At 46.2% G+C, this 24,316-nt stretch overlaps 1 pseudogene; it reads right to left on the bottom strand.

Annotated features, from left to right (window-relative positions):
* Window positions 1-21,860: 21,860 nt before the first annotated feature.
* LOC138297567 (U2 spliceosomal RNA) lies at window positions 21,861-22,039 on the bottom strand (annotated as a pseudogene).
* Between the last annotated feature and the right edge of the window lie 2,277 nt (window positions 22,040-24,316).

Here is a 24,316-nt window from a genome sequence, read left to right as displayed (position 1 = left end):
CATCCACACCCTGTAAATAGGATCACCATTTAAGAATGCACCAGAACGGACTCACCTAACATTGTTAATGGACTTTTTGCACTACTCCACCTAAAAATAAATATCACTTGCACACCTATTGTGTCTCTGTGTCATTTCACACTTCAACTGTGCAGTACATAACTCCAAAGTGGTTGTGTGGCAACCATGTCGATTCTCTATACTACTGTCCTGATTTCATGTATACTGAAACATCTGTGCAGTGGCCAGGATTGCATCATAGCTTTACTAGACTGAGGAAAATAACTGATGTAGGGACTAAGCACACACAATCATGCTGTGTTGGACAGAATGAGGCCCCGTCCATAGCTATTCTAGACAACTAATGGTGGCTGAGAAATGTAGGCACCTTGCAATACTAAAACAATACATTATGCTGTAAAATGAAAGGAATGATAACCAAATTACACTGCATCAATCACCCTTACAGCGTATACTACCATGAAGGAAAGTCATGCTCAAGCAGTACACACATGATGTAGGTCAGCAATGACAGCAACAAGACAAGAGTGTGAACAAATACTCATCTACAAAGCTCTCCCTGAACTTCACAATGCTGTCCGACCTATCTATTTACCTACAAAATCAACTCTGGAAGCACTCTTTGTGAAGTAGGATACATACCAACCCCAAATCTTGATGATCTATGCACACTACCAATGGTGGCTCTCCCACATGGTGGATACTTACCAAGTTAGCACACGGGTAGCTGGCATGTTAAACCTCAATAGCCTGGTGATAGCGAGCATAGGACACAAATGTCATACTAAAACTTTCTGCTACACTGTCAAGGCCATGAAAAGGTAGCACCTAACGCATCAGGTAAAGGGTTAACAAAAGTTTTATTTCCAATAAGTAATAAAAGAGGCAACTAAGGGAAAGATAAACCTACACTAATCTAACCTGACTACTACTAACCCACAACTGTCCCTAACTAACCTAAGCTAAACTTACTCTACACATGTAACGAAACGATCTAAACATCAACCCCCCACCCACCATTATGAGACAAGACACATGCAGGACAACACTTACTAACCTACACACATACTACACTATCCTAAACAAACATATATTTTTTTGTATTTTTTTTGTTTTTATAGTTTTTTTTTTTTTTTTTTTTTAAACAGGAATCCCAACATTGCCCCCCACCCACCCACCCACACAAAAAGATAAGATATAAAGAAGAAGGACCCCCCACCCTCTTACCTAACACTAACTAAGCTAATTTCCTACACTTATCCTATAACTAACCCCCCAAACCCAACTAACAGTATGAAATAGGAAAGAGGTGAGAGGGGAGGGGTAAAAGTTCTGGAGGGCAAAATGTCTACTGATTTGGCCTCCGTACTGTTCGCCGGATGGAGCGCACCTTCTTCTTCACCTCAGCCATGTCCTCCATCAGGGTGTCAACTTTTGCAATCAACCTGTCCAATTTCCTTGACAATGCGTGGAAGTCCGCTGGGTTGATCGGAGGGTCAGTGCAGGTCTGGGTGCCGGTGGAGGTGGATTGTGTTGGTGGAGTGGTGTGGGCACGGGACTGCCCTGCTCCCACCACACGGCTGGGTCCAGGTCTGGATGAGGATGCCTGGTCCGTTGCTGGGTCCACTTGGCCAGACCTGGTGGATGTAGTGGCGGGGGTTGTTGGGGGCACCGTTGGGGGAGCCTGTGGTGTGGCATACCACGCCCCGGAGGCCCGTTCCGAATTGTATCTGCGGGCCATCCTCCGATACCCACACTGCACCTGCAGGATGTGGCTGTACCTCATTGCCCGGCGCTCAAACTGGTTGCGAGCTGCGGCACTCAGGTTTGCAGCTGTGAAGGGAAAAGGCAAATATTGAGCATAGAATTTACAGTGGGTTGAATACCACAATGGGTAATTTGTCCATTACTAGCAATGTATTGGTTGCAGCAATTGTTACAACATATTTCACGGGAAGGCTCAGAGGAAATACATGTGAATCATGCATACTGAAGGGCATATCACATATAGCATATCCATGTCTCTACATGATGGATGACATCACCCTAAACTACTCATACAATTCATACCTAAGCCATTATACATTATGGCACCAGCTCGTCCGCATACTGACTTCACTACATATGTCATTCTATGTGATAAGAATCACACTCCTCACTCAATGGCATTTCGAAAGAGTTGTGTGCTAAGATTGAACCCCTGGCCATGAATCATATGTCGACACTATGGGCCAGATGTAGGAATTGATGGGAAATCAACTAGCAAATTGCAAAGCTGAACGGTGTCTCTGACACCGTCTGCGAGTCACTATGGGGTCCCTAAATCCCACCTCATGAACATCAATGATGTGGGTTCCAACTTGCACCACCTTAGCAACTATGGGCACTCACGGGGATGGAGGCCTGCTGGAAACAGCAGAACTCCATAGACGTGACTGCTTTTAAATGAAGCAAGTTATTTTTCACCAAGTGTAGGCCCTTTATCTGAAAGGAAAATGAGCTGCGATTTGTTTAAATTCACAACAATTGATTGTTCGTAATTTACACAATAATTATTGCTCCCCTAGACCACTGGCTGTTTTGTGCAGGAGTATTTTGGTCCACTCACAAAGGTGAAGGTTCACAATGAGGACCCCTTCCAGTCAGCAAGTTGGTTAGCAGCCACTTCAAGTGGATGATAACAGCTACTCACTTTGCAACCACGTACTCGTTAGCAAATGGGATTGCCTAACACTGTGATTTGCAAGTAGGGCTGGTAAACTCCTTTATCTTTTTCATTTAGAAAAGCATTTTGCGAATATGTACATGACCACCAAAAACATTTCGGATTAGGAAACAGACGTTTGCAACTCACTAACATCAAATTATGCTATTTGCAATGTGGAGACATTTTGCTACATCTGGACCTAGGTACAAACTCAAGTCACAAAAGGTGTTAAGTATGTGTAACATACTGGTTGCTACAGTCCTAGGTACCCTGTTTCACAGTAACATCCCAGTCTTTGTGGGTGGTGTGGGAAGAACAAACAACAATCCCATGATCAATGCACAACCAGGAGTGTACAGAAAGTTCAACAAGCATGTGCCTTCACACACAACACCTATGAAGGGCTAGCAACACGTTGGAGTCAGGCCAACCTTGTCACATCCCAGGTCCACACATGTCAAAATGATATGACTTAGCCAAACATAACATACTATTAGTGAGGCATGTTTTACAACACACACAGAGGAGGTAGAACACCCATTCACATGATTCAACAGAACACCTAGGCCATTGCACTCAAGTCACACACACTTCGAGGTCACCTTGTGGAAGTACATGCCCCCGGAAGATCCGACCTACAGTGTACACAGTCCATCCTCAACTAGGAAGAAGCACTTGTCATCGAAGCCATGTGCCTAAGCTATCTGGGAGACTGTCAGTCTGATATGCTGACTCAGTTAATGGCAAGTTCCTGACCAAGTCTAACATTGACCAGTGTATTCAAAATGAGTCATGCCATTCCCAATTGTCGCACTAATTGAATGACCTACTGCCCCTCAATCTGAGAGATGACTAGGTATTGCTTTACCGAAACATTATTCCAATTTGATATCACACCAAAACAACAAAGCCAATGAACGGCCAGCACATCAAATCATGAATTATCCTGAACACACAGTAATCCATCATGCTTCATTTCCAAACAATGTAAATAGCACTTAGGCAACACTCACTGTAGGTATCGGGGTCGTCAAAATGGGCTACCTCACCAACGGTGTACGGGGCTGGTCCACCTGTAAAGCATGAAAGGAAGATTATACTCAGACTGGGTGAACAGACAAATAATTTCTGTTACAATGACAGTGTGTGAATATTACATGGTAATGATACACTTTCACACATGCTCATCCTGCCTGGCTGACTTTGTATTCTAGATTATCATTGGATGAGTCTCCTGCTCCAGTGACACACCCTACTACACTCATGCAGTGGCCAGGACAGTCATGTGTCGTCCAAGTTAATCCTCCATTAGTAGGCCCGAACAATCATGTGATCCATACATCTCAGCATGTGCATCCCAGAGAGAAACATTCCACAACTGGTTCCATGATGACTGCATGACCACTCACAATCAAACAGGCTATGTGGACAGGTTCAACACACAGCAACCAGACACACATGTGACATATGTGTGGACAACATGACTAACTTCATGTGACGTGAAGGCAACACACAGGTGTTGCATCATCATGTGTTTGCAATTTTCGGTCTAGCTATGGCGTCTACATATGTAGGTGTTGTTTCTACATGACGTACTCACTGGCCATTATGACCAGTAGAGTACAAATAGAGCAGTTCACGTGTTGCTTTTCAGACACAAATGCAACAGTACATTCCATGCAGCTACAGCCATCTGGTATGTGTTGCAAAAATGAGGCATCGGCCTGGTAGCATAGGTCTTCATACACACCCGGCAACAAATACACATTTGGACACATATGTATACCTTTGTAGCGCAGCATTTGCATCATTTTGTGACGCAGAGTGGGGGCTACTTAGCAAAATGCAAATAGATGTTGCATTTTACTGCTGTTATTGGGTGTACATGTGTAGCAAAAATGGGGATTTATGTGTATGCCCATGGGCCTAGGTTTCCCTAGTATAACACGCAGTCAGCGACTTATTTTGCAGATTGGCTACCAATCATCACATGTTCACGCACACATTCCTATTATTCCCATGTAATTGATTATTACTCACCAACATAGCCACCAATCCGGAGTCCCAGGTGGTCCAGCAGGTCCTGTTCCCTGCTGATCAGATCTGCCCAGCGGTGCTTGAGTTGATGGATATTCCTCAGACTCCCGTAGACCCGGACCAGGTGATGGCGCACCTTCTCCCAACGGATTTTCCTCGCCTCCGTGTGATACCCCTGTATCACACGGCCCCCAGCCTCCAGCATCAGTGGGAGGAAATGGCTTACGAGCCATATGAAGCCCCCCAATTCGTCCTCACCCATCCTGGACAGGCGAGGCCTACCTGACATGATGAGAGGTGTAAAAAAGTACAAAAGAAAAATGAAAGAAAAAGTGGGAAATGGGGAAAGGTAGAGGTGTGAAAGAAAAAGAAGGAGAAAAATAGCCCAACTAACCCCCCAAACTATGCTACCCACAACAGACTCCCACAGACAATACAAACTATCACAGGTATAGACAAAACAACACTAAACAGACTGAGACAATGTTTGACAACAATAAAAGATTGACACAAATACAAGGCACACAGGACACTAAAGCAGTAAAACACAGGACAACACCTTTCACACAACCACACAGTCTAGATAACTCTGAGACTGCAAAGTGAAAGTGAAAGTCAACTCCCAGTACAGATTTGGTAAACAGGATATCCTATTACATCACTTCCTGCATAAAATGGCCGCCGTTTTTATTTTCGCGTAATGCGTCATGTTTTCACGCATACACAGATGTGCGTCATATTTTTTTGACGCATTACAGTGCACATGATGCGGAGTGTAAAAATATGCTATGAATATTAATATTTCAAATTGTACATGAGATGACCAACATATTCTGCATGTAGCGTCAATTTCACCACGCATACATCATGGGCGTCGTTTTTTTTACACGTACAGTGGTGCACATGATGCGGAGTCAAAAAATATGATATGAATATTAATAATTAATACTGTACATGAAATGACCAACATATTGTCCATGTAGCGTCATTTTGACCACGCATACATCATGGGCTTCATTTTTTTTACACGTACAGTGGTGCACATGATGCGGAGTGAAAAAAAAATGTATGAATATTAATAATTAATACTGCACATGAAATGAGCAATATATTGTGCATATAGCGTCAATTTCACGACGCATACATCATGGGCGTGGTTTTTATTACACGTACAGTAGTGAACATGATGCAGAGTCAAAAATATTGTGGATGTAAATAATAATTTGAAGGTGAAATATCAAGACACTTTTGGATACATTTGTATCTGACTCTGCATTGTGTGCACTCATGTACATGAACAAATTATGACGGCCATGCTGTATGCGTAGAATATGGAGCAAATTTATCCAAATGTCTTCATGTGTTTAGCTTTGGAAAGGTGATTTGTCATTGTTGGACTTTTGCTTATGCAGGGTCATCCCCAGTCTTTTTTGCCTCCTGCCTCCTAATTTTTTCTGACATGTTGCTGTTGGCTTTTCAACTCTGAGCACTTTACCACTGCTAACCAGTGCTAAAGTGCATATGCTCTCCTGTTTAAATTGTATGTAAGTGGTTTATCCATGATTGGCATATTTGATTTACTAGTAAGTCCCTAGTAAGGTGCACTAGAGGTGCCAGGGCCTGTAAATCAAATGCTACTAGTGGGCCTGCAGTACTGGTTGTGCCACCCACATAAGTAGATCTGTAATCATGTCTCAGACCTGCCACTGCAGTGTCTGTATGTGTATTTTTACCAGGCCTAAACCTTCCCTTTCCTTACATGTAAGGCACCCCTAAGGTAGGCCCTAGGTAGCCCCAAGGGCAGGGTGCAGTGTATGGATAAGGTAGGACATATAGTAATGTGGTTTATATGTCCTGACAGTGAAATACTGCCAATTTCGTTTTCACTGTTGCAAGGTCTGTCTCTCTCTCATAGGATAATATGGGGGCTACCTTTAAATATGATTAAAGTGTAGATTCCCCTAGAGAGTAGATGGACAGGTGGAGTTTGGGATCCCTGAACTCACAATTTAAAAATACATCTTTTAGTAAAGTTGATTTTGAGATTGTGCGTTTGAAAATGCCACTTTTAGAAAGTGAGCATTTTCTTGCTTAAACCATTCTGTGACTCTGCCTTGTTTGTGGATTCCCTGTCTGGGTCAGTTTGACAGTTGGGTTGTTGTTCACCTCACACCAGACAGTGACACAAAGGGAGCTGGGGTGTAACCTGCATTTCCTGATTAGCCATCTCTGCTAGGAGGGAGGGGTGGAGTGGTCACTCTCATCTGAAAGGACTGTGCCTGCCTCTAACAATGCCGGCTCCAACCCCCTGGTGTGTGTCTGAGGCCTTGCCTGGGCAAGGCAGGATTTCACAAGAAGGTGTGAGTCCCCTTTGAAGGAAGGTGACTTCAAAGACTAAAATGGGTATAAGAAGGGCACCCAAACTTACAAACTTTAGAAACACTTCTGGAATCAAGGGGAACCTCTGCCTGGAGAAGAGCTGATCGCTGAGGAACAAGTGCTGCCCTGCCTGTGACTGTGCTTTGTGGAGCTTTCCTGCAGTGCTGCTTCTGCCAGAGTAAGAGGGCAAAAGACTGGACTTTGTGTGCCTTCCATCTTGAAGAAGAAATCTCCAAGGGCTTGATGTAGAGCTTGCCTCCTGTTATTGAAGTCTCAGGGATAGCAAAGACTTCTTCCTGCCAGCACCTGGAGTCTCTGGAGAGACCCCTACTCTGCTCTGTGGTGCCCTTCCAGTTCCTGGGACCCTGAAAGGAGAGGCTGGCAGCCTAAGGACAAAAATACACGCACCGCGCACCGTGCGGAGAAAAGATCGACGCGAATCCGATCGCGGCTGAGAAAACGACGCGACGCCGGCTCCGCAGCTGAGAAACGACGCCGCTGGAGACGCGACCGGAGAATCGACGCCCGGAGCAGGAGAAACGACGCGCAGCATCGCTGACGAAGGCTGAGAGATCGCAACCAGCGCCGCGGGACTTCGGACCGTCGCGTGGCTGGCTTTTTCGACGCGCCGAGCCGAGCTGTTTTCGACGCATATACCCGTGCCGGGTTATTTTCGACGCACACCGCCCGTGCGGGGTTATTTTTGCCGCAAACCAGGTACATTTTCACGCTAGCAGCGCTAGTGTGGTGTTACAACTACCTAAAGACTCTTTTTATTTTAAACCTTTAAAAAATCATAACTTGACTTGTGTATGTTGGATTTTTGTCGTTTTGGTCTTGTTTTGTCTAGATAAATATTTCCTATTTTTCTAAACTGGTGTTGTGTCATTTTGTAGTGTTTTCATTAAGTTACTGTGTGTGTTGGTACAAATACTTTACGCCCAGCACTCTGAGGTTAAGCCTACTGCTCTGCCAAGCTACCAAGGGGGTAAGCAGGGGTTAGCTGAGGGTGATTCTCTTTTATCCTAACTAGAGTGAGGGTCCTTGCTTGAACAGGGGGTAACCTGACTGTCGACCAAAGACCCCATTTCTAACATTGGTGACCAGCGGTCGGGATTTGGACTTGTATTTGTACTTGACATACAGTGATTAAGTGTACACTACTGTTTTGATCTCAGACCACTACGCGACCACATACTACTTGTTTGGTGATCTTTTGATTTTTCTCTTAAGGACTCTTTTTATTCTACTTCCATGATTTTGCTGATCCCTTTTACTTCATTGGGAAATTATTTTTTTTCTGCCTTTGGAACTTTGCACTTGTGACCATCATGTCTCAATCTGGAGATGCAACAGCTGGAGCTGTGTTTGAAATGGAGAAACTGAAGGAGTACTCAGTTGCTCAATTGAAACAGTTCCTTAAAGATCTTGACTGTCCCACTGAGAGCTCCACCAGGGAGGGGGAGCTGCAACAGGCACAGAGGGCCGGGGTGACAATCAAGAAGGCTGGAGGGCACACAGAGGAGGAGAATGTGGGTGGGGAAGTGCAGAGGATACACAGTGGTGTAGTGGAGGTACCTGTTACGCCTGGGGGGAGGGTCCCCAGGAGGGATAGCAGGGTGTCACCCAAGGGTCTGACTCCTGAAGAGTTACAGGACAGACGGGCAGACAGGGCTCGCCGATTCAAGAAGTTGGAAGAAAGGAGGAGGGACTTAGAGATTAAAAAAATGATTTATGCTTACGAGCTTAAATTGAAAGAGCTGGAAGTCATGAGGGCTGAGTCCAGCTGGAATGGTGGCAGCAACAATTGTATATCCAGTGATGCTGCAGAAGTACACATGCCCAGAGAGGTGGTGCCCTACTTGAAGGAGGGAGTTAACACACGCCAGGAGGTTCAGGGGTATGAGGTAGCTCCAGTGATGCACAGGGTCCCTGAGGTGGATTGGGGAACTGGCATGGGGAGTCATATTCCTACTGGTGGGAGGGACACTCTACTGACTCTAGTTGAGAGTGACAGGGAGAGGGGTTCCCCCCAGGTAGAAGTCCTGGTTATGGAGTGTGAAAACATCCCAGAAGAGTGTGGGTTGAGTGTCAGGGACAGTCAGGTACTGTCTCACCAGTCTCAGGAGGGTGATGTGGGGTGCTTTGTCAAGGCAGAGTCACTGGATGGTTGGGTGAAGGGTACTTTGGTTAATTCATGTGAGGGGCTGAGTGATGTAATTGCTGGAGAGCATATGTCTAGTCCTTATTTTCCAGAGCTATGCCAACACCAGGTGGAGTGTGAGTTCTCTGACCCCAGGGAGCTTACAATGGAGGCAGACTTCTGGGTGAGTACCAGAGAGTCTGAAGAGGCATTTGGGGGTGCTCCTGAGAGGAGTGGTCTAGGTAGTTCCCAACCAGGTGAGGTAGGGAAGGATTGTAGTGTCCCAGGTAGGTCCCAGTGTAGTGGGATGGGTGAGGGACCCCATGTCCAGTCTCAGAGGAGAGGGAATGGGGATGGGTTGAGGCCCAAGGTGCCCGAGATCCGGTCCCAGGTCCTGGAGGGTTCCCTGCGGGAACCCCAGGAGGGGAGCCTAGCCTGTACCATAGGGCCATCTGTTGAGGGAGACCCCACAGTGTCAGGAGAACTTGGGGGGGCGGCTGTAGCCAGCGTCCCACCAGTTCTGGTGTCTGGCAGTACCACTCCTAGTGAGGGGTTGCAGAAGTCCAGACAGAGGGTTGAGAGGGGGTTGCGGACCCCAGTGGAGAACCTGGAGGGTCAGGGGTCAGCTCTGAGTGCAGAGCCCCCCAGGAATGACCTTGGTGAGACCATTTCTGGGCTGGGGGGAATCCAGACTCTGTCAGATGGGCAGAGGTCAGGAGACCTGCGCCAGCCAGACTCTTGTATGGCCCTTGGGGAAAGTGTTTCCCTTGTGGGGGGTAGGTGTGCCCCCCAGGAAGTCCTGGTGCGCCAGGCAATGATTCAACCGCAGGATGGTGACTCTGGGTTGGATGATCAGGTTCAGGGGGTAAACTCTGACCTGATGGGGAGTACGTGTGCTCCCAAGGAAGTCCTGGTGCGCCAGGCAGTGGTTCAACCGCAGGGTAGTGACTCTGGGTTGGATTGCCAGATTCAGGGGGTAAGCTCTGATCTGGTAGGGGGTAGGTGTGCTCCCCTGGAAGTCCTGGTGTGCCAGGCAATGGTTCAACCGCAGGGTGGTGACTCTGGGTTGAATGATAAGGTTCAGGGGGTAAACTCTGACCTGGTAGGGGGTAGGTATGCCCCCCAGGAAGTCCTGGGTTGCCAGGCAGTGATCCAGTCTGTGGGTACAGACCCTGGATTGGGAGGCCAGGTTAAGGGTGTCCCCCCTGACCTGGAGGAAGGGGCTACTGCTAACAGTACCCCTACCATGTTGTCTTCTGGGGGGGCCGCTCCTAGTTGGGTGGTTCAGGACCCCAGAAGAGAGGGCAGGGGGAGGGAAGCCTCACCCCTGGCCCTGGTCCAACCTGAAGGTACAGACCCCAGGTTGGAGGATCAGTTGCAGGTTAACATCCCTGCACTGATGGAAGAATTGTGCAGGACTGCTTCTACAAGCACCCTGACAGTTTTGGACTCTGGGGGTGCCGCTTCTGCAGGGAGGGTACAGAGCCCCAGAGGGGAGGACCAGGGTCAGGTTGTCATCCCTGACCTGGTGGAAGAGAGAGTGGTCAAAGGTGCCAGGCACCTGGGGCTACCGCCCCCCACTCTCCACAGTCACAGTGGTTAGAGAGGCCTGAGGTCGGGCTCTCATCCCTGACAGTTGTCTGGGGCCACTGTGGCTTGCTGTCCTGGTGGACAGAGTTGCCCCTGGGGGGGGGAGGACGAGAGTCACACCCCGGGGGTGGAGTGGGCAACACCACTGTGTTGGCCCTGGTGGTACTATCTGCCCATTGCAATACATCTGTGAGCAAAGTAAAGTTAGGTGTTGCACAGATGGTGTCTGTAGATGTGGAGAAGGGTTCCCCATGGGTTAGCTTAGTGGGCCCTGAGAGTATGGACAGAGGGATCCAACTGGAGTCAGGAAGGCGTAGAACTGGAACATGCCCCTGCTGTTGTGGGCCTGGGTCCCTGTTCTATCGCCCCAATCAGGGAAGTACATCAAGGTATTGATTGTTCTCCCCTGGCTTTAGGCTGGTAGGGGGTCGTGTTGGACTTTTGCTTATGCAGGGTCATCCCCAGTCTTTTTTGCCTCCTGCCTCCTAATTTTTTCTGACATGTTGCTGTTGGCTTTTCAACTCTGAGCACTTTACCACTGCTAACCAGTGCTAAAGTGCATATGCTCTCCTGTTTAAATTGTATGTAAGTGGTTTATCCATGATTGGCATATTTGATTTACTAGTAAGTCCCTAGTAAGGTGCACTAGAGGTGCCAGGGCCTGTAAATCAAATGCTACTAGTGGGCCTGCAGTACTGGTTGTGCCACCCACATAAGTAGATCTGTAATCATGTCTCAGACCTGCCACTGCAGTGTCTGTATGTGTATTTTTACACTGTAAATTCGACTTGGCAAGTGTACCCACTTGTCAGGCCTAAACCTTCCCTTTCCTTACATGTAAGGCACCCCTAAGGTAGGCCCTAGGTAGCCCCAAGGGCAGGGTGCAGTGTATGGATAAGGTAGGACATATAGTAATGTGGTTTATATGTCCTGACAGTGAAATACTGCCAATTTCGTTTTCACTGTTGCAAGGTCTGTCTCTCTCTCATAGGATAATATGGGGGCTACCTTTAAATATGATTAAAGTGTAGATTCCCCTAGAGAGTAGATGGACAGGTGGAGTTTGGGATCCCTGAACTCACAATTTAAAAATACATCTTTTAGTAAAGTTGATTTTGAGATTGTGCGTTTGAAAATGCCACTTTTAGAAAGTGAGCATTTTCTTGCTTAAACCATTCTGTGACTCTGCCTTGTTTGTGGATTCCCTGTCTGGGTCAGTTTGACAGTTGGGTTGTTGTTCACCTCACACCAGACAGTGACACAAAGGGAGCTGGGGTGTAACCTGCATTTCCTGATTAGCCATCTCTGCTAGGAGGGAGGGGTGGAGTGGTCACTCTCATCTGAAAGGACTGTGCCTGCCTCTAACAATGCCGGCTCCAACCCCCTGGTGTGTGTCTGAGGCCTTGCCTGGGCAAGGCAGGATTTCACAAGAAGGTGTGAGTCCCCTTTGAAGGAAGGTGACTTCAAAGACTAAAATGGGTATAAGAAGGGCACCCAAACTTACAAACTTTAGAAACACTTCTGGAATCAAGGGGAACCTCTGCCTGGAGAAGAGCTGATCGCTGAGGAACAAGTGCTGCCCTGCCTGTGACTGTGCTTTGTGGAGCTTTCCTGCAGTGCTGCTTCTGCCAGAGTAAGAGGGCAAAGACTGGACTTTGTGTGCCTTCCATCTTGAAGAAGAAATCTCCAAGGGCTTGATGTAGAGCTTGCCTCCTGTTATTGAAGTCTCAGGGATAGCAAAGACTTCTTCCTGCCAGCACCTGGAGTCTCTGGAGAGACCCCTACTCTGCTCTGTGGTGCCCTTCCAGTTCCTGGGACCCTGAAAGGAGAGGCTGGCAGCCTAAGGACAAAAATACACGCACCGCGCACCGTGCGGAGAAAAGATCGACGCGAATCCGATCGCGGCTGAGAAAACGACGCGACGCCGGCTCCGCAGCTGAGAAACGACGCCGCTGGAGACGCGACCGGAGAATCGACGCCCGGAGCAGGAGAAACGACGCGCAGCATCGCTGACGAAGGCTGAGAGATCGCAACCAGCGCCGCGGGACTTCGGACCGTCGCGTGGCTGGCTTTTTCGACGCGCCGAGCCGAGCTGTTTTCGACGCATATACCCGTGCCGGGTTATTTTCGACGCACACCGCCCGTGCGGGGTTATTTTTGCCGCAAACCAGGTACATTTTCACGCTAGCAGCGCTAGTGTGGTGTTACAACTACCTAAAGACTCTTTTTATTTTAAACCTTTAAAAAATCATAACTTGACTTGTGTATGTTGGATTTTTGTCGTTTTGGTCTTGTTTTGTCTAGATAAATATTTCCTATTTTTCTAAACTGGTGTTGTGTCATTTTGTAGTGTTTTCATTAAGTTACTGTGTGTGTTGGTACAAATACTTTACGCCCAGCACTCTGAGGTTAAGCCTACTGCTCTGCCAAGCTACCAAGGGGGTAAGCAGGGGTTAGCTGAGGGTGATTCTCTTTTATCCTAACTAGAGTGAGGGTCCTTGCTTGAACAGGGGGTAACCTGACTGTCGACCAAAGACCCCATTTCTAACAGTCATGGTAAAACGGTGCGATGTGAGACACATTTGTGTTTGTATATGACAAATGTCCGTACTTTTATGTATAGACGGCCTTCACACTGTGATGTTTGGGATACGTTAACTAATGTATTGACCATATTTGACAACATATTTGGTGTAATTGCTGATGGCTATTTTGAAATGAGGTTTTTGATACCATTAGGTATTCCGTCTCCAAAATGTCCCCACCTTTATGATGGGGACGCTTTTATCTGTAGTCCTAACAGGGAGTGGGAGAGTCACTTTCAGTTTTTATGGGGCTGACCATGTCCCATTATGATTTTGTGTTTCATATTTGTGTAGAACTTGTGACATGGAGGCCACACATGTGCCTTATGCATGTGTTTTAGTTCACAAGTACATGATTCCTGTATGTTTTGGGGGTGGTAGAGGTGGAGTTAGGCCCCCAGCACCCTAGGATTTGACCATCCAGAATAGCTACTGTATCCATGGAGTATTTTTATCATATCCTGGCAAACCTGCAGCAGCGGGCGAATGTAAGGCCATATGGTATGAATGACTGTTGACCATTCATTCATCTCATTAGCCCATTTGACGTTTGCAGTATTGATGATTTGGAGCTAAGTTGCATACCATTTTCATATGACTAAGGGGGTCATTCTGACCGCGGCGGGCGGCGGTCGCCGCCCGCCAAGCGGTTCCCGCCGAAAGACCGCGGCGGTCATTCTGGCTTTCCCACTGGGCTGGCGGGCGACCGCCAAAAGTCCGCCCGCCAGCCCAGCGGGAAACACCCTTCCCACGAGGACGCCTGCTCAGAATGGAGCTGGCGGAGTGGGAAGGTGCGACGGGTGCAGTTGCACCCGTCGCGAATTTCTGTGTCTGCAAAGCAGACACTGAAATTCTTTGTGGGGCCCTCTTACGGGGGCCCCTGCAGTGCCCATGCCATTGGCATGGGCACTGCAGGGGCCCCCAGGGGCCCCGCGGCACCCCCTACCGCCATCCTGTTCCTGGCGGAAGACCCGCCAGGAACAGGATGGCGGTAGGGGGTGTCAGAATCCCCATGGCGGCGGAGCGCGCTCCGCCGCCATGGCGGATTCTCAAGGGCAGCGGGAAGTCCGTTTCTGGCTGCGGCTGAACCGCCGCGGTCAGAATGCCCATCTGTGCACCGCCAGCCTGTTGGCGGTGCTACCGCCGACCTCCGCCATGGCGGTAATTACCGCCAGGGTCAGAATGACCCCCTAAGTTTGCAAGACTCTCAGCGTTCACGATGTGATAATGCGAAGATTGTTTTGCTTGTCTGTGTCCCTTTCTGCATAAACTGGTTTAGTGTCATGTTACAATCTTCCTGCTAGGTTCAAACTGGGACACAACTGTGATGGTCTACTTTCAAATATTAGGTTGGTTGTATGACATATGTGTACATGTGTGTGGGAATGTGGATCCAGTATGACCTGTCTGTGTGTATGTTGTCACTGTAACTTCAAGGTCTCCTCCTGAGTTAGTGGCAGCTGATGTTGTTGCAATTGTGTATTGCTCACATCATACACTTGAGAGAAGCCATTGATGACATGTTCACGTACACATGGATGGTCCCACCCTGTCTCTGAACACGTGTGATGTGACTTTCAAATGATCTCCAATTTTGGGCTGGATGAGAGACTGTTTCAGTTGTTTGGATCCGGCATGTCTAATTGTCACATTTGTACTCTTGTTGGGCTCTGTGTATGGTAATGTAACATGTCACATCCTACCCTCTGTGCATACAGTTGTGATGTTTATTTTTGGTGTGATGAATTTTAATGGCATTCTTGATCAATGAGACGACATTCATCTTCAGCTATTTCAAACTAAAGGTGGTCAGAAATGAATAGGCCAAAGCATGATGTGGTGTTTGTGATCTGTGTTTATTTACAAGTGTGGAATACAAGTGATTATAATGACTTAAGTAAAAAAAATTGTTCACAAGCTGTTGGCGCCTACGCACTCCTGCTGCGGTGTTAGGTTGTTCCCCCTCCTGTTGCAGGCCAGCATCCTCCTCATCATCATCCTCAGGCATGTCTGGGTCCGGTTCAAGGAGGGGAATGTTCCTTTGTACACAAATATTGTGTAATATGGCACAAGTGAGTATGATTTTGCATACCATCTCTGGGGAGTATAGTAGGCTTCCGCCAGTGATGTCAAGGCAGCGGAACCTTGACTTTAGGATCCCAAAGGTCCTCTCCACAATGCTGCGTGTCCTCTTGTGGGCGTCATTGTATGCCCGCTCAGCAGCAGTATTTGGGTTCCCATATGGTGTCATTATCCAAGGCTGGATGCCATACCCCTGATCAGCTGAAAGAGAAACACAGAATGGTATCAATTAGATGTAGGAGGCACTGTTGTACGTATCTTTGATGGCAGTAGTTGTGTTGTGTTGTCTGTGACTATTTTGTGTACTAATGTGACAACCTATGGTTGTTGGTGGAAACTTTGGCATTGTTTTTTTTCCTTGGCTGAGCAAGTGTTTGTTGTCTAACTGTTTGTCAGCAGGATGTATTGGTTTCTCAAGTACAGTGTGCCCTCCTTTGCATTGTGACTTGTGACACAGGTGTCCGTGTGTCCTCACTGGGGGTGTGATGATAGTTCCATGCAGAGTTGAAACATGAAAGGGTATTAGAAACGTCCATATGAACATAGCCAGGCCATCCCATCCCTTAAAAGTTATGCATTGTATTAGTGTACAGGTTATTGTGAGACTTCCAATTTGCAAGGTGACATTTAGGCAACCACAGTCATGAATGTCTTCACACTAAGCTGTGGAGTAAATTCAAATGTGTGAGAGGTTCAATGGTGACTTGTGACACATGGCTAGTGATGTGAGTACCTCAGTGTGTCCCTGTCTAGGTGTTGCTATTGTGGTGTATGTGTTGTTTATCCTAGAGGGTTTCTGTGCAGTGAGTATATAAGTAGATTTTTGTCCTTACCAACAAGTAGTCCATTGCCATACCGTCCATCCTGGAAGTGTTGGTTGATGGTGCAGTGACGGAAGATGAATGCGTCATGTACACTCCCAGGATATTTAGCCACAATGTTGCTGATCAGTCCTTGGTGATCGACTATGGCCTGCACGTTGATGGAATGTGTGTGCTTCCTGTTGCGGTAGAGGTGTTCACTCGCAGCAGGTGGCACAAGGCGTACGTGTGTGCAGTCAATTGCACCAAGGACGTGCGGAAAGCCACTGATGGCGTAGAACCCCTGTTTTGTTTCCTGCTGCTTCTGCAGTGTGTTAGGGAAGCAGATGTGGCGGGGTGTCAGTCCAATGATGGCATCCAGTACTTTAGGCAGGAATGCGGAGAAAGATGGTTGTGAGATTCCACCAACCAGGGCACCAGTTGTCTGAAAGGAGCCACTTGCCAGCAGGTGAAGTACGGCAAGCAGCTTTGTTTCTGTTGGGATAGTGCGTGGAGTCACTAAAGTGGGGGCCAATTGCTGTTCAATATATGTCAGCAGCTGCTGAATGGCCTGCCAGTTCAACCGGTACCTCTGGATGATGTCTCGTTCCCTGAGGCCATGCAGGGTTGTTCTTGGGCGGAATATCCTCTCCTGCCTTCTGCGCTGTCTTTGGGGTCCCTGCTGTTGTTGTTGTGGCTGCTGTTGTTGCTGCAGGGCTCTGCGTCTACGTGCACGTTGAAGAAAAAGCACCTCCATGTCTCCCTGTTGCTGCTCTGCTGCTCTGCTGCTCTGTTGTTTGTTCTGTGTGTTCTGATTAAGTACAGGTGTGTTTGCCCCATTTTAACGCCTGCCCTGACCCAGGCGTTAAAATTTCACGCTATTCGTGCTTTGCGCCATTTTTTTGCGCCGCCTGCCGCGCGGGAGTGATTTTTGCCCTGGAGCATAAATACCACGCACCGCTATGTGCGTCTGTTTTTAGACGGGAACGCCTTCCTTGCATCTCATTAACGCAAGGAAGGCGTTCACGCCAAAAAATGACGCTATTTGCCCATACTTTGGCGCTAGACGCGTCTAACGCCAAAGTATAAATATGGCGTTAGTTTTGCACCGAATTTGCGTCGAAAAAAACGACGCAAATTCGGCGCAAACGAAGTATAAATACGGGCCTTAATATGTTCTGATGTGAAAATATAGTCTATCCTAGAAGTGGTATTCCCATCTCCTGATAACCATGTAAACCCTGTGTTGTTTGGATTACATGTTTGAAAAGTGTCTTGTAGGGAACAATTGTCTATTATGTCATTTAGGGTTTTTGAAGAAATATCTAATTTATAATGTGTCGCTGAACCTATTCTATCTTGTGGGGCTCTTATACAGTTAAAGTCCCCTGCAATAAAGGTGGGTTATGAACCTGTAACAAAAAATGTTAGGAAAGAAATGATTTGTTCAATGAACTGTTTGTCTGCATGTGCATAAATGTTAATGACTTTAAAAATTGTTTCATTCACTTTTAAGCTACAGGACAAACCTCTCCCTGGGGAAATTACATTTTCCTGTAAAATAGAAAATTTGTTATTTTTACATAAAATGCCTACTCCTGCATTTTTGTTTCCACCTCCTGACCAGGATGATGGACCTTGTCTCCATTCTCTTTTTAGAAAGGAGTAATCTTCAGCATATGGAATGCCACACTCCTGCAAAAAAATAATGTCAGCTTTCAAATTTTCACAATAATTGAAGACAGCAGCTCTTTTGGACTGCTGTCTAATACCCCTGACGTTTAGGGTGGCTAAAGTAATAGCCATTAAAAAGTAGAAAGCATACATGTTTACATTATTATTCTATAGAATCAATCTCAATTATCTCCTGAGGGAGCAAAGATTGGCTCTCCTCAAATGTTATCTCTTCTTCTTTTCCCATGTAAGGGGGAAAACCTTTAAAAGACTTCCCCTCCTCCAAAGAAATCTTAGTAATTTCAGACAGGCCCTCTAAAGGAGGGTCTTCTGTGTCTGATTGTTCCTGGAGTACACTGTACCTGGATCCAGGAACACTGGTTATTTTTGAATTAATATCATTTTTCTGCGATGTTGCTTTTCTTTTATTTCTTTTTTGAACCACTTCTTCAGACGAATTTTGGTTCCTTTTGTCTTTCCTTTTTTTTAACCTCTCTAATTGTCTCATTGATTGCCTTGGTGAGGCTTCAACATCCCTTTCATTAGACCCCTGTTCAGTAGTCATCTCTTCTTCTGAATCGGTTAAAAAATTGTCTTTTAGAGTTTCTTTGGGGTCTGTATTTTTTATTTTTTTGGTGACTTTTCTGTTTTTGGGTTGATCATCTCCCTTAGATTCTATCTCCCCTTCTTCCATGTTCTCTTCTGTTGAAAAGAATGTTTCTGGTGTTTGTGTTACATGAGTGGACCCAGTTGATGGTGTTGCAAAAAGCCACTCCTGATTATAATCTAGATCCAAGTCAATTTCATGCCGCCTTTCAATTTTTTTGTTAGAGTCTGTGCTCTGAGCACTTGATTCAATAATATTTTCTTTTTGAACTAGTTCGCTTTCAGGAGTTTCTGGGATGACAATTTGGGGGTTGGGCTGTGAGGTTATCTCTAAAATTTCGCTCGCATTTATATCAGGTATGGTGGTTTTTTTTCCTCCCTTTGCTGGATCTTTAATGGTTGGGCTTATCTCGTTTGGCCCTGTTTGGTCTAATTGAGTTGAACTCTCCACTCTTGATTTATCATAGAGATTTTGCCTTGCAGGGCAATTTTTATAAAGGTGAGATAATTCCCCACATAAATTGCATTTTTTGGGGGCCTTACATTCATGGGCCATGTGCCCTTTGGTGCCACAATTCCTGCAAATATCCCCTGAACATTGCTCTTTGATATGTCCAAACTGGAAACAAGTTTTACAAAACATGGGTTGTCCTAGGTAGTACCGAAAACCCCTATTTGGCCCTATGGTGAAGTTTAGAGGTGGGTGTTTTGTACCTCCAATCCCTTCATCATCCCTTTGGAGCACTACCATGTATCTCCTCTTTCCATTCCATACCCCCCTTTCATTCCTGACTTCACTCCCTCCTCTAACACTTTGGCAGTATCTGCGCAAAAAATGCTCTATTTCTGACGGTGCAGTAAAAGGGTTAAACATATGCACCGTCATTGGGATTTCTCTTGGTGCTGCAAGTGGGGTGATTACATAACCTTCTAAATCTTTGTTTTCTCTATTTTGATTTAATTTATAAATAAAATCTTGATAAATATTTTCGCTCTGGAATGTTATGTCAAATAGCCCCCTGACTCTAAAGTCTTGCATACATTTGATCTGATCAGGCTTAATGCCAAATACCTGTTTAAACACGGTGTCCATAAGGTGGTTCATGCTCCTCTTGTGTTTTGCTTCCTCCAATATTTCAAATCGAACAGAGAATTTCATCCCTGTAAATGTGTTGTTTCCATTCCTTTGGTTTTTCCCATTATTTCCATTATTGCTCCCGCCAGCGGCTGCTGCGTAGCTCTTAGGGGCTGCCATGGTTTTTGATATTTTTTGTGGCTCCTTACTTTGTTAAAAAGCTCATCTGGGCCTTGTTTTGGGTGTCCCAGACGTGGTCTGTGAATGTCCCCGGGCCGAGCACTTTCCAAGTGCGCCCAGGGACTCTCACCACTTTTCTCCTCTTCTCTGAATCAAACCCCACCCTCTTGTACCCAGTATTTAAAAACACTGTGTTTTCCTGACCTGGGTCAGGTGTTCCTTTCTGGGTGGTGTGAGATACCTCCAATTCCCTCAAAAGAGTGTCCCTAGGCCGAGCACAATCACAGTGCGCCCAGGGACTCTCACTCTGACACCAGGACTCTGGTGCCAGCACCTCCAAATCTTCCAATTGAGTGTCCCTAGGCCGTGCACTCTCAAAGTGCGCCCAGGGACTCTCAGTCTGACACCAGGACTCTGGTGTCAGAACCTCCTGCTCCACGCAGCTATGTGCGTGAGCTCCAAAAATTCCTGGGATGCCTGGAGGGCTTTCCCCAAGCTAACCGATGTCTGGGCATCAGCTGGGTCCCAGTCATGCCAGGAATCCTCAGCCCGTCCCTCTAGCAAACCTAGGAATTACCTCCAGGTACAGGGATTCACCTCGGGGTCTCCCCCAGGCACACGCAGCCTTGCCACGGACAAGCCGTGGAGCGAAGGCCCAGTGTCGTCCTCCTGTCAAAAACCCTCCCCCTTCCTCCCCCCTCACGCAGCCTGGCCCCGGACAAGCCAGGGAAACGCAGGCCCAGCAAAAAGGAATTCCGGGCTCGGATTCGCCGACCTCTTGACAAAAAAACCACGTGTTCGGTTCAAAACATAAACACTGATCTTAGCCAAAAGGCCGAGAAGCAATAACCCAAATTGTGGCAGAATTCTCACCTCACCGGCCGGTCTCCCTGGCTGACTCGGGCTGGGGTCGTCCTTTCCTTGACCGTTGACGGGCCTTTCGCCTCTTTTCCCCATCTCTTGGCAAGAGCTCAGCCAGTGGCGAAAGGAAAAAAGAGGCCCTGGCGTCAGGGTGTCTCCCGGCTCCCAGAGTTCTCAGCAGTCGCCTCATTATGCGTCCATTAGCATACCCACGTTGCCCAGTTTCTAGTTTTTGCATGCCCCTCCCCTTCCTGTCCACTGGGTCCAGCCCCTGGGTCGGAAGGTCGGGCCACCCTGGACAGCAGCCTGGCAGCAAGCGGCCGGCTCCTCGCCCTCGCTTGCCCAGGACTCTGCTTAGGCAGAGCTTAGGCCTATAGATAAGGCTCGGCCGTTCGTGGACGGGCGGGGGTGGGCAAAGAAGGAAAAGGACTCTGTCTTTTCCTTCTGCCCGGAGAAGACCTGGACAGTGTCCACTTCTTCTCTTCTGCCAAAGGCAGCTGCCCCCCCCCCCCTATCTATATATATATATATATATATATATATATATATATATCTATATCTCTCTCTCTCTCTCTCTCTCTCTCTCTCTCTCTCTCTCTCTCTCTCTCTCTCTCTCTCTCTCTCTCTCTCTCTCTCTCTCTCTCTCTCTCTCTCTCTCTCTCTCTCTCTCTCTCACCTTTCCTATCTTGCTCTTTCTATCTCGCTCCTCTTCACTTGCTGAAAACGCGGTAGATGAAGAAAGGCCTCTTGCCCTCTGCTTTGCCTCTTTGCCATCACTCGCTACCCTGGGAAATGGATCCAAAAACAAAACACTGCTGAAGATGCAGTCTCTTTCTGACATTTTTCTCCACCGAAGTGAAGCCTCTGAGCAGAGGACAATAAAAAAAAAAAAAAAAGGGGGGGGGGGGGGGAGGAGAGTCAGGGAATAAAATACCACAGAAATATAAAACGGAATAAATAAATAAATAACGACATAAATAAAACAAGACACGGCTGCCACAAAGTGGCCAGGTTGGTTTTATTTACACACAAAGACATTAGCGTCACTTTACAGAGAGACAGTGAAACGCTACTTTTGCTTTTCAATCTTTTTTTTCAACAGCATGTTTTTCCCCGGGTGGGGAAGTGCACCATTCCTGGAGGTACTGCAATACCAGGTTGATGCGTGGGGTGGACAGAGCAAGCTCCTATTCCATCTCCCTGTTCCAAAAATCAATTTAATATATGGTCCCCAGATAGAGGACGTATCAGATATTAAACTGATAAGAACAGATTTTTCTTTTGAAAACCTTTATTTATTTATAAAGGGAAAAGGGTACAAAGGAAAATAATTATAATACAATTTGTACAATGTTTGTTTTGGAAAAAAATTCGTTAGTTTACAATGGTGTTTTTTATGATCTGCAAAACATTTTTATAAAGGAAATCAAAAAAGAGACATATGTTTTTTTTCTGAAGTGGAATACAATCCCCATTACCTCCTCCCCAAAACTTGGTTTACTAAAACTTTATTGAAAAAAGGCCTATATAAATGCCAATCCTTTTTCTTCAACACCTGGTGGCTAGGTGTATTCCTTCAAGTCACCCAGCCTTTCCAATTGTTTATTTGCCATAGTCTGTTGGCTTCTTGGGTACCATGAAATGTTTTATCGATATGCCAATATGTAGTCAGTTTGTCAAGGCATAAACACCGACAATCAGCTGGAGAAAGATCTTTATGGAGAAAAAGTAACATATTACGGGCGTCCCAAAGGGTCTGTTTACCGCTGTTAAGAAGCCTCCAGGCTACGAGTTTCCGTGCTGGTGGGAGGTGAAATCCGTACAGTATGGACTCCAGAGTGAGATTCTGAAGCCCGGCTACATGGTCCAAAAAAGGTTTCATCAGTGTCCAAAAGGTCCGTGCATATGAACATCCCCAAAACAGATGGGAAACAGTTTCTTCGTGGAGGCAGTGATTCCTAGGGCATATCGCAGAAGGTGCCAGGCCACGGCGGTGTTGAAAAGTTTTCACAGGTAGACAATCATGGGCGCTCAACCACGCCAAGTCTTTTTGGTTGTGTTGAAGAGAAGCATGGCTTACTAACCCCCATACTGTTTTAGTCTGTGGTTCAGAAAAGTTAAGGAGAGGTTCAGTTTTTTCTTGGCTGAAAAATAATTTCTTCAAACTTTTCGAATTTTTACAAATATCAAGGGATATAACAGTAAAATCCAACCGTTGCACAAAGGCTCTCATTTCTTTGTAATAAGGGGGTACAGAATAGCTTAGGGGGTACAAATTATTGGGGTGATATAAACCAAATTGGCAAAACAATACAGCTGTAAAATAACGTGTAAATAGACCAGCTATAGTTAAAGGTTCTGTATATAGTTGAGATAACGTATGTGAAAATAACTTGGAATACAAAAAAACATAAATATCAGGCATTCCTTTCCCTCCATTGCTCCAATGTTTACAGATTGTAGACCGAGCCAATTTCTCCATTCGGGACCCCCATAGGAATGTAAAAAACAATTTTGTACATTTTTGTAACATAATACGTGACGGGGGATAAACCATGGTAAGATATAACATGATTGGTAGTAACACTGCTTTGATAACCAAAATTTTACCTTCTAAAGACAATTTACGAGTGGTCCAAAGTGTACGTTTTTTCTCCATTTTTTTATATACTTCAGTCCAATTTTTTTGTTCATAGCCTGTTTCTGAAAAGAAAACCCCCAGAATTTTAGTGGGTGCTCGAGTAGTAGTAACTGGCAGGCGGGCAAGAGTGTCCCAGGGGCCCAGTGTTAGACACACACATTTTTCAAGATTAAGACGTAAGCCTGAGACTGGTTGAAATAAATCAGCATGATGTAAAACAGTCCTAACAACTTTGGGATTTGAACATAGAACAGACACGTCATCCATATATGCGACTATCTTGGCTTGTGTGCCAGAACCACCTGGGATAAAAGATCCATTGATTGTGGGATCATTTCGTAGATGACACAAAAAGGGCTCTACTGCACAAACAAATAGGGCTGGGGATAAGGGGCACCCTTGACGAACACCTGCTTTAACCGGGAAGGCTTGGGTGTAGAAGCCATTGATACTAACAACACTACTTGCATTGTGATACAAGGTGGATAACATGTGAATAAACTGTATAGGTACTTTAAGTTGTTGTAGTACTGTAAACAAAAAAGGATGTGAAACTCGATCAAATGCTTTTTCAAAATCTAGACTGAGAACACCAAGAGAATTATGCTGATCATTTGTATAGTACAGGACATCACGAATTGTAGTAAGACTGTCAACAATACGTCTCCCTTTAAGGGCGCAAGTTTGGTCTTGATGGATACATGTATATAATACTGTTTGAAATCTGAGAGCTAATACCTTTGATATCAGTTTATAATCCACATTCAGGAGAGATATTGGGCGCCAGTTTTTTAAAGATGTTTCATCTCCTTTTTTGTAAAGTAAAGTGATTATACCAATAGAAAAACTATTTGGGAATGTGTTGATGTGAAAGCCATTTTGGATCATGGCCATGAAGTCGACACAGAGAAGGTCCCAAATTTTTTTATAAAAGT

This window comes from Pleurodeles waltl, chromosome 5, assembly GCF_031143425.1.
Source record: "Pleurodeles waltl isolate 20211129_DDA chromosome 5, aPleWal1.hap1.20221129, whole genome shotgun sequence".
Lineage (NCBI taxonomy): Eukaryota > Metazoa > Chordata > Amphibia > Caudata > Salamandridae > Pleurodeles > Pleurodeles waltl.
Note: the sequence above shows the minus strand (reverse complement) of the source record. Positions and strands in the feature narration are given on the sequence as shown.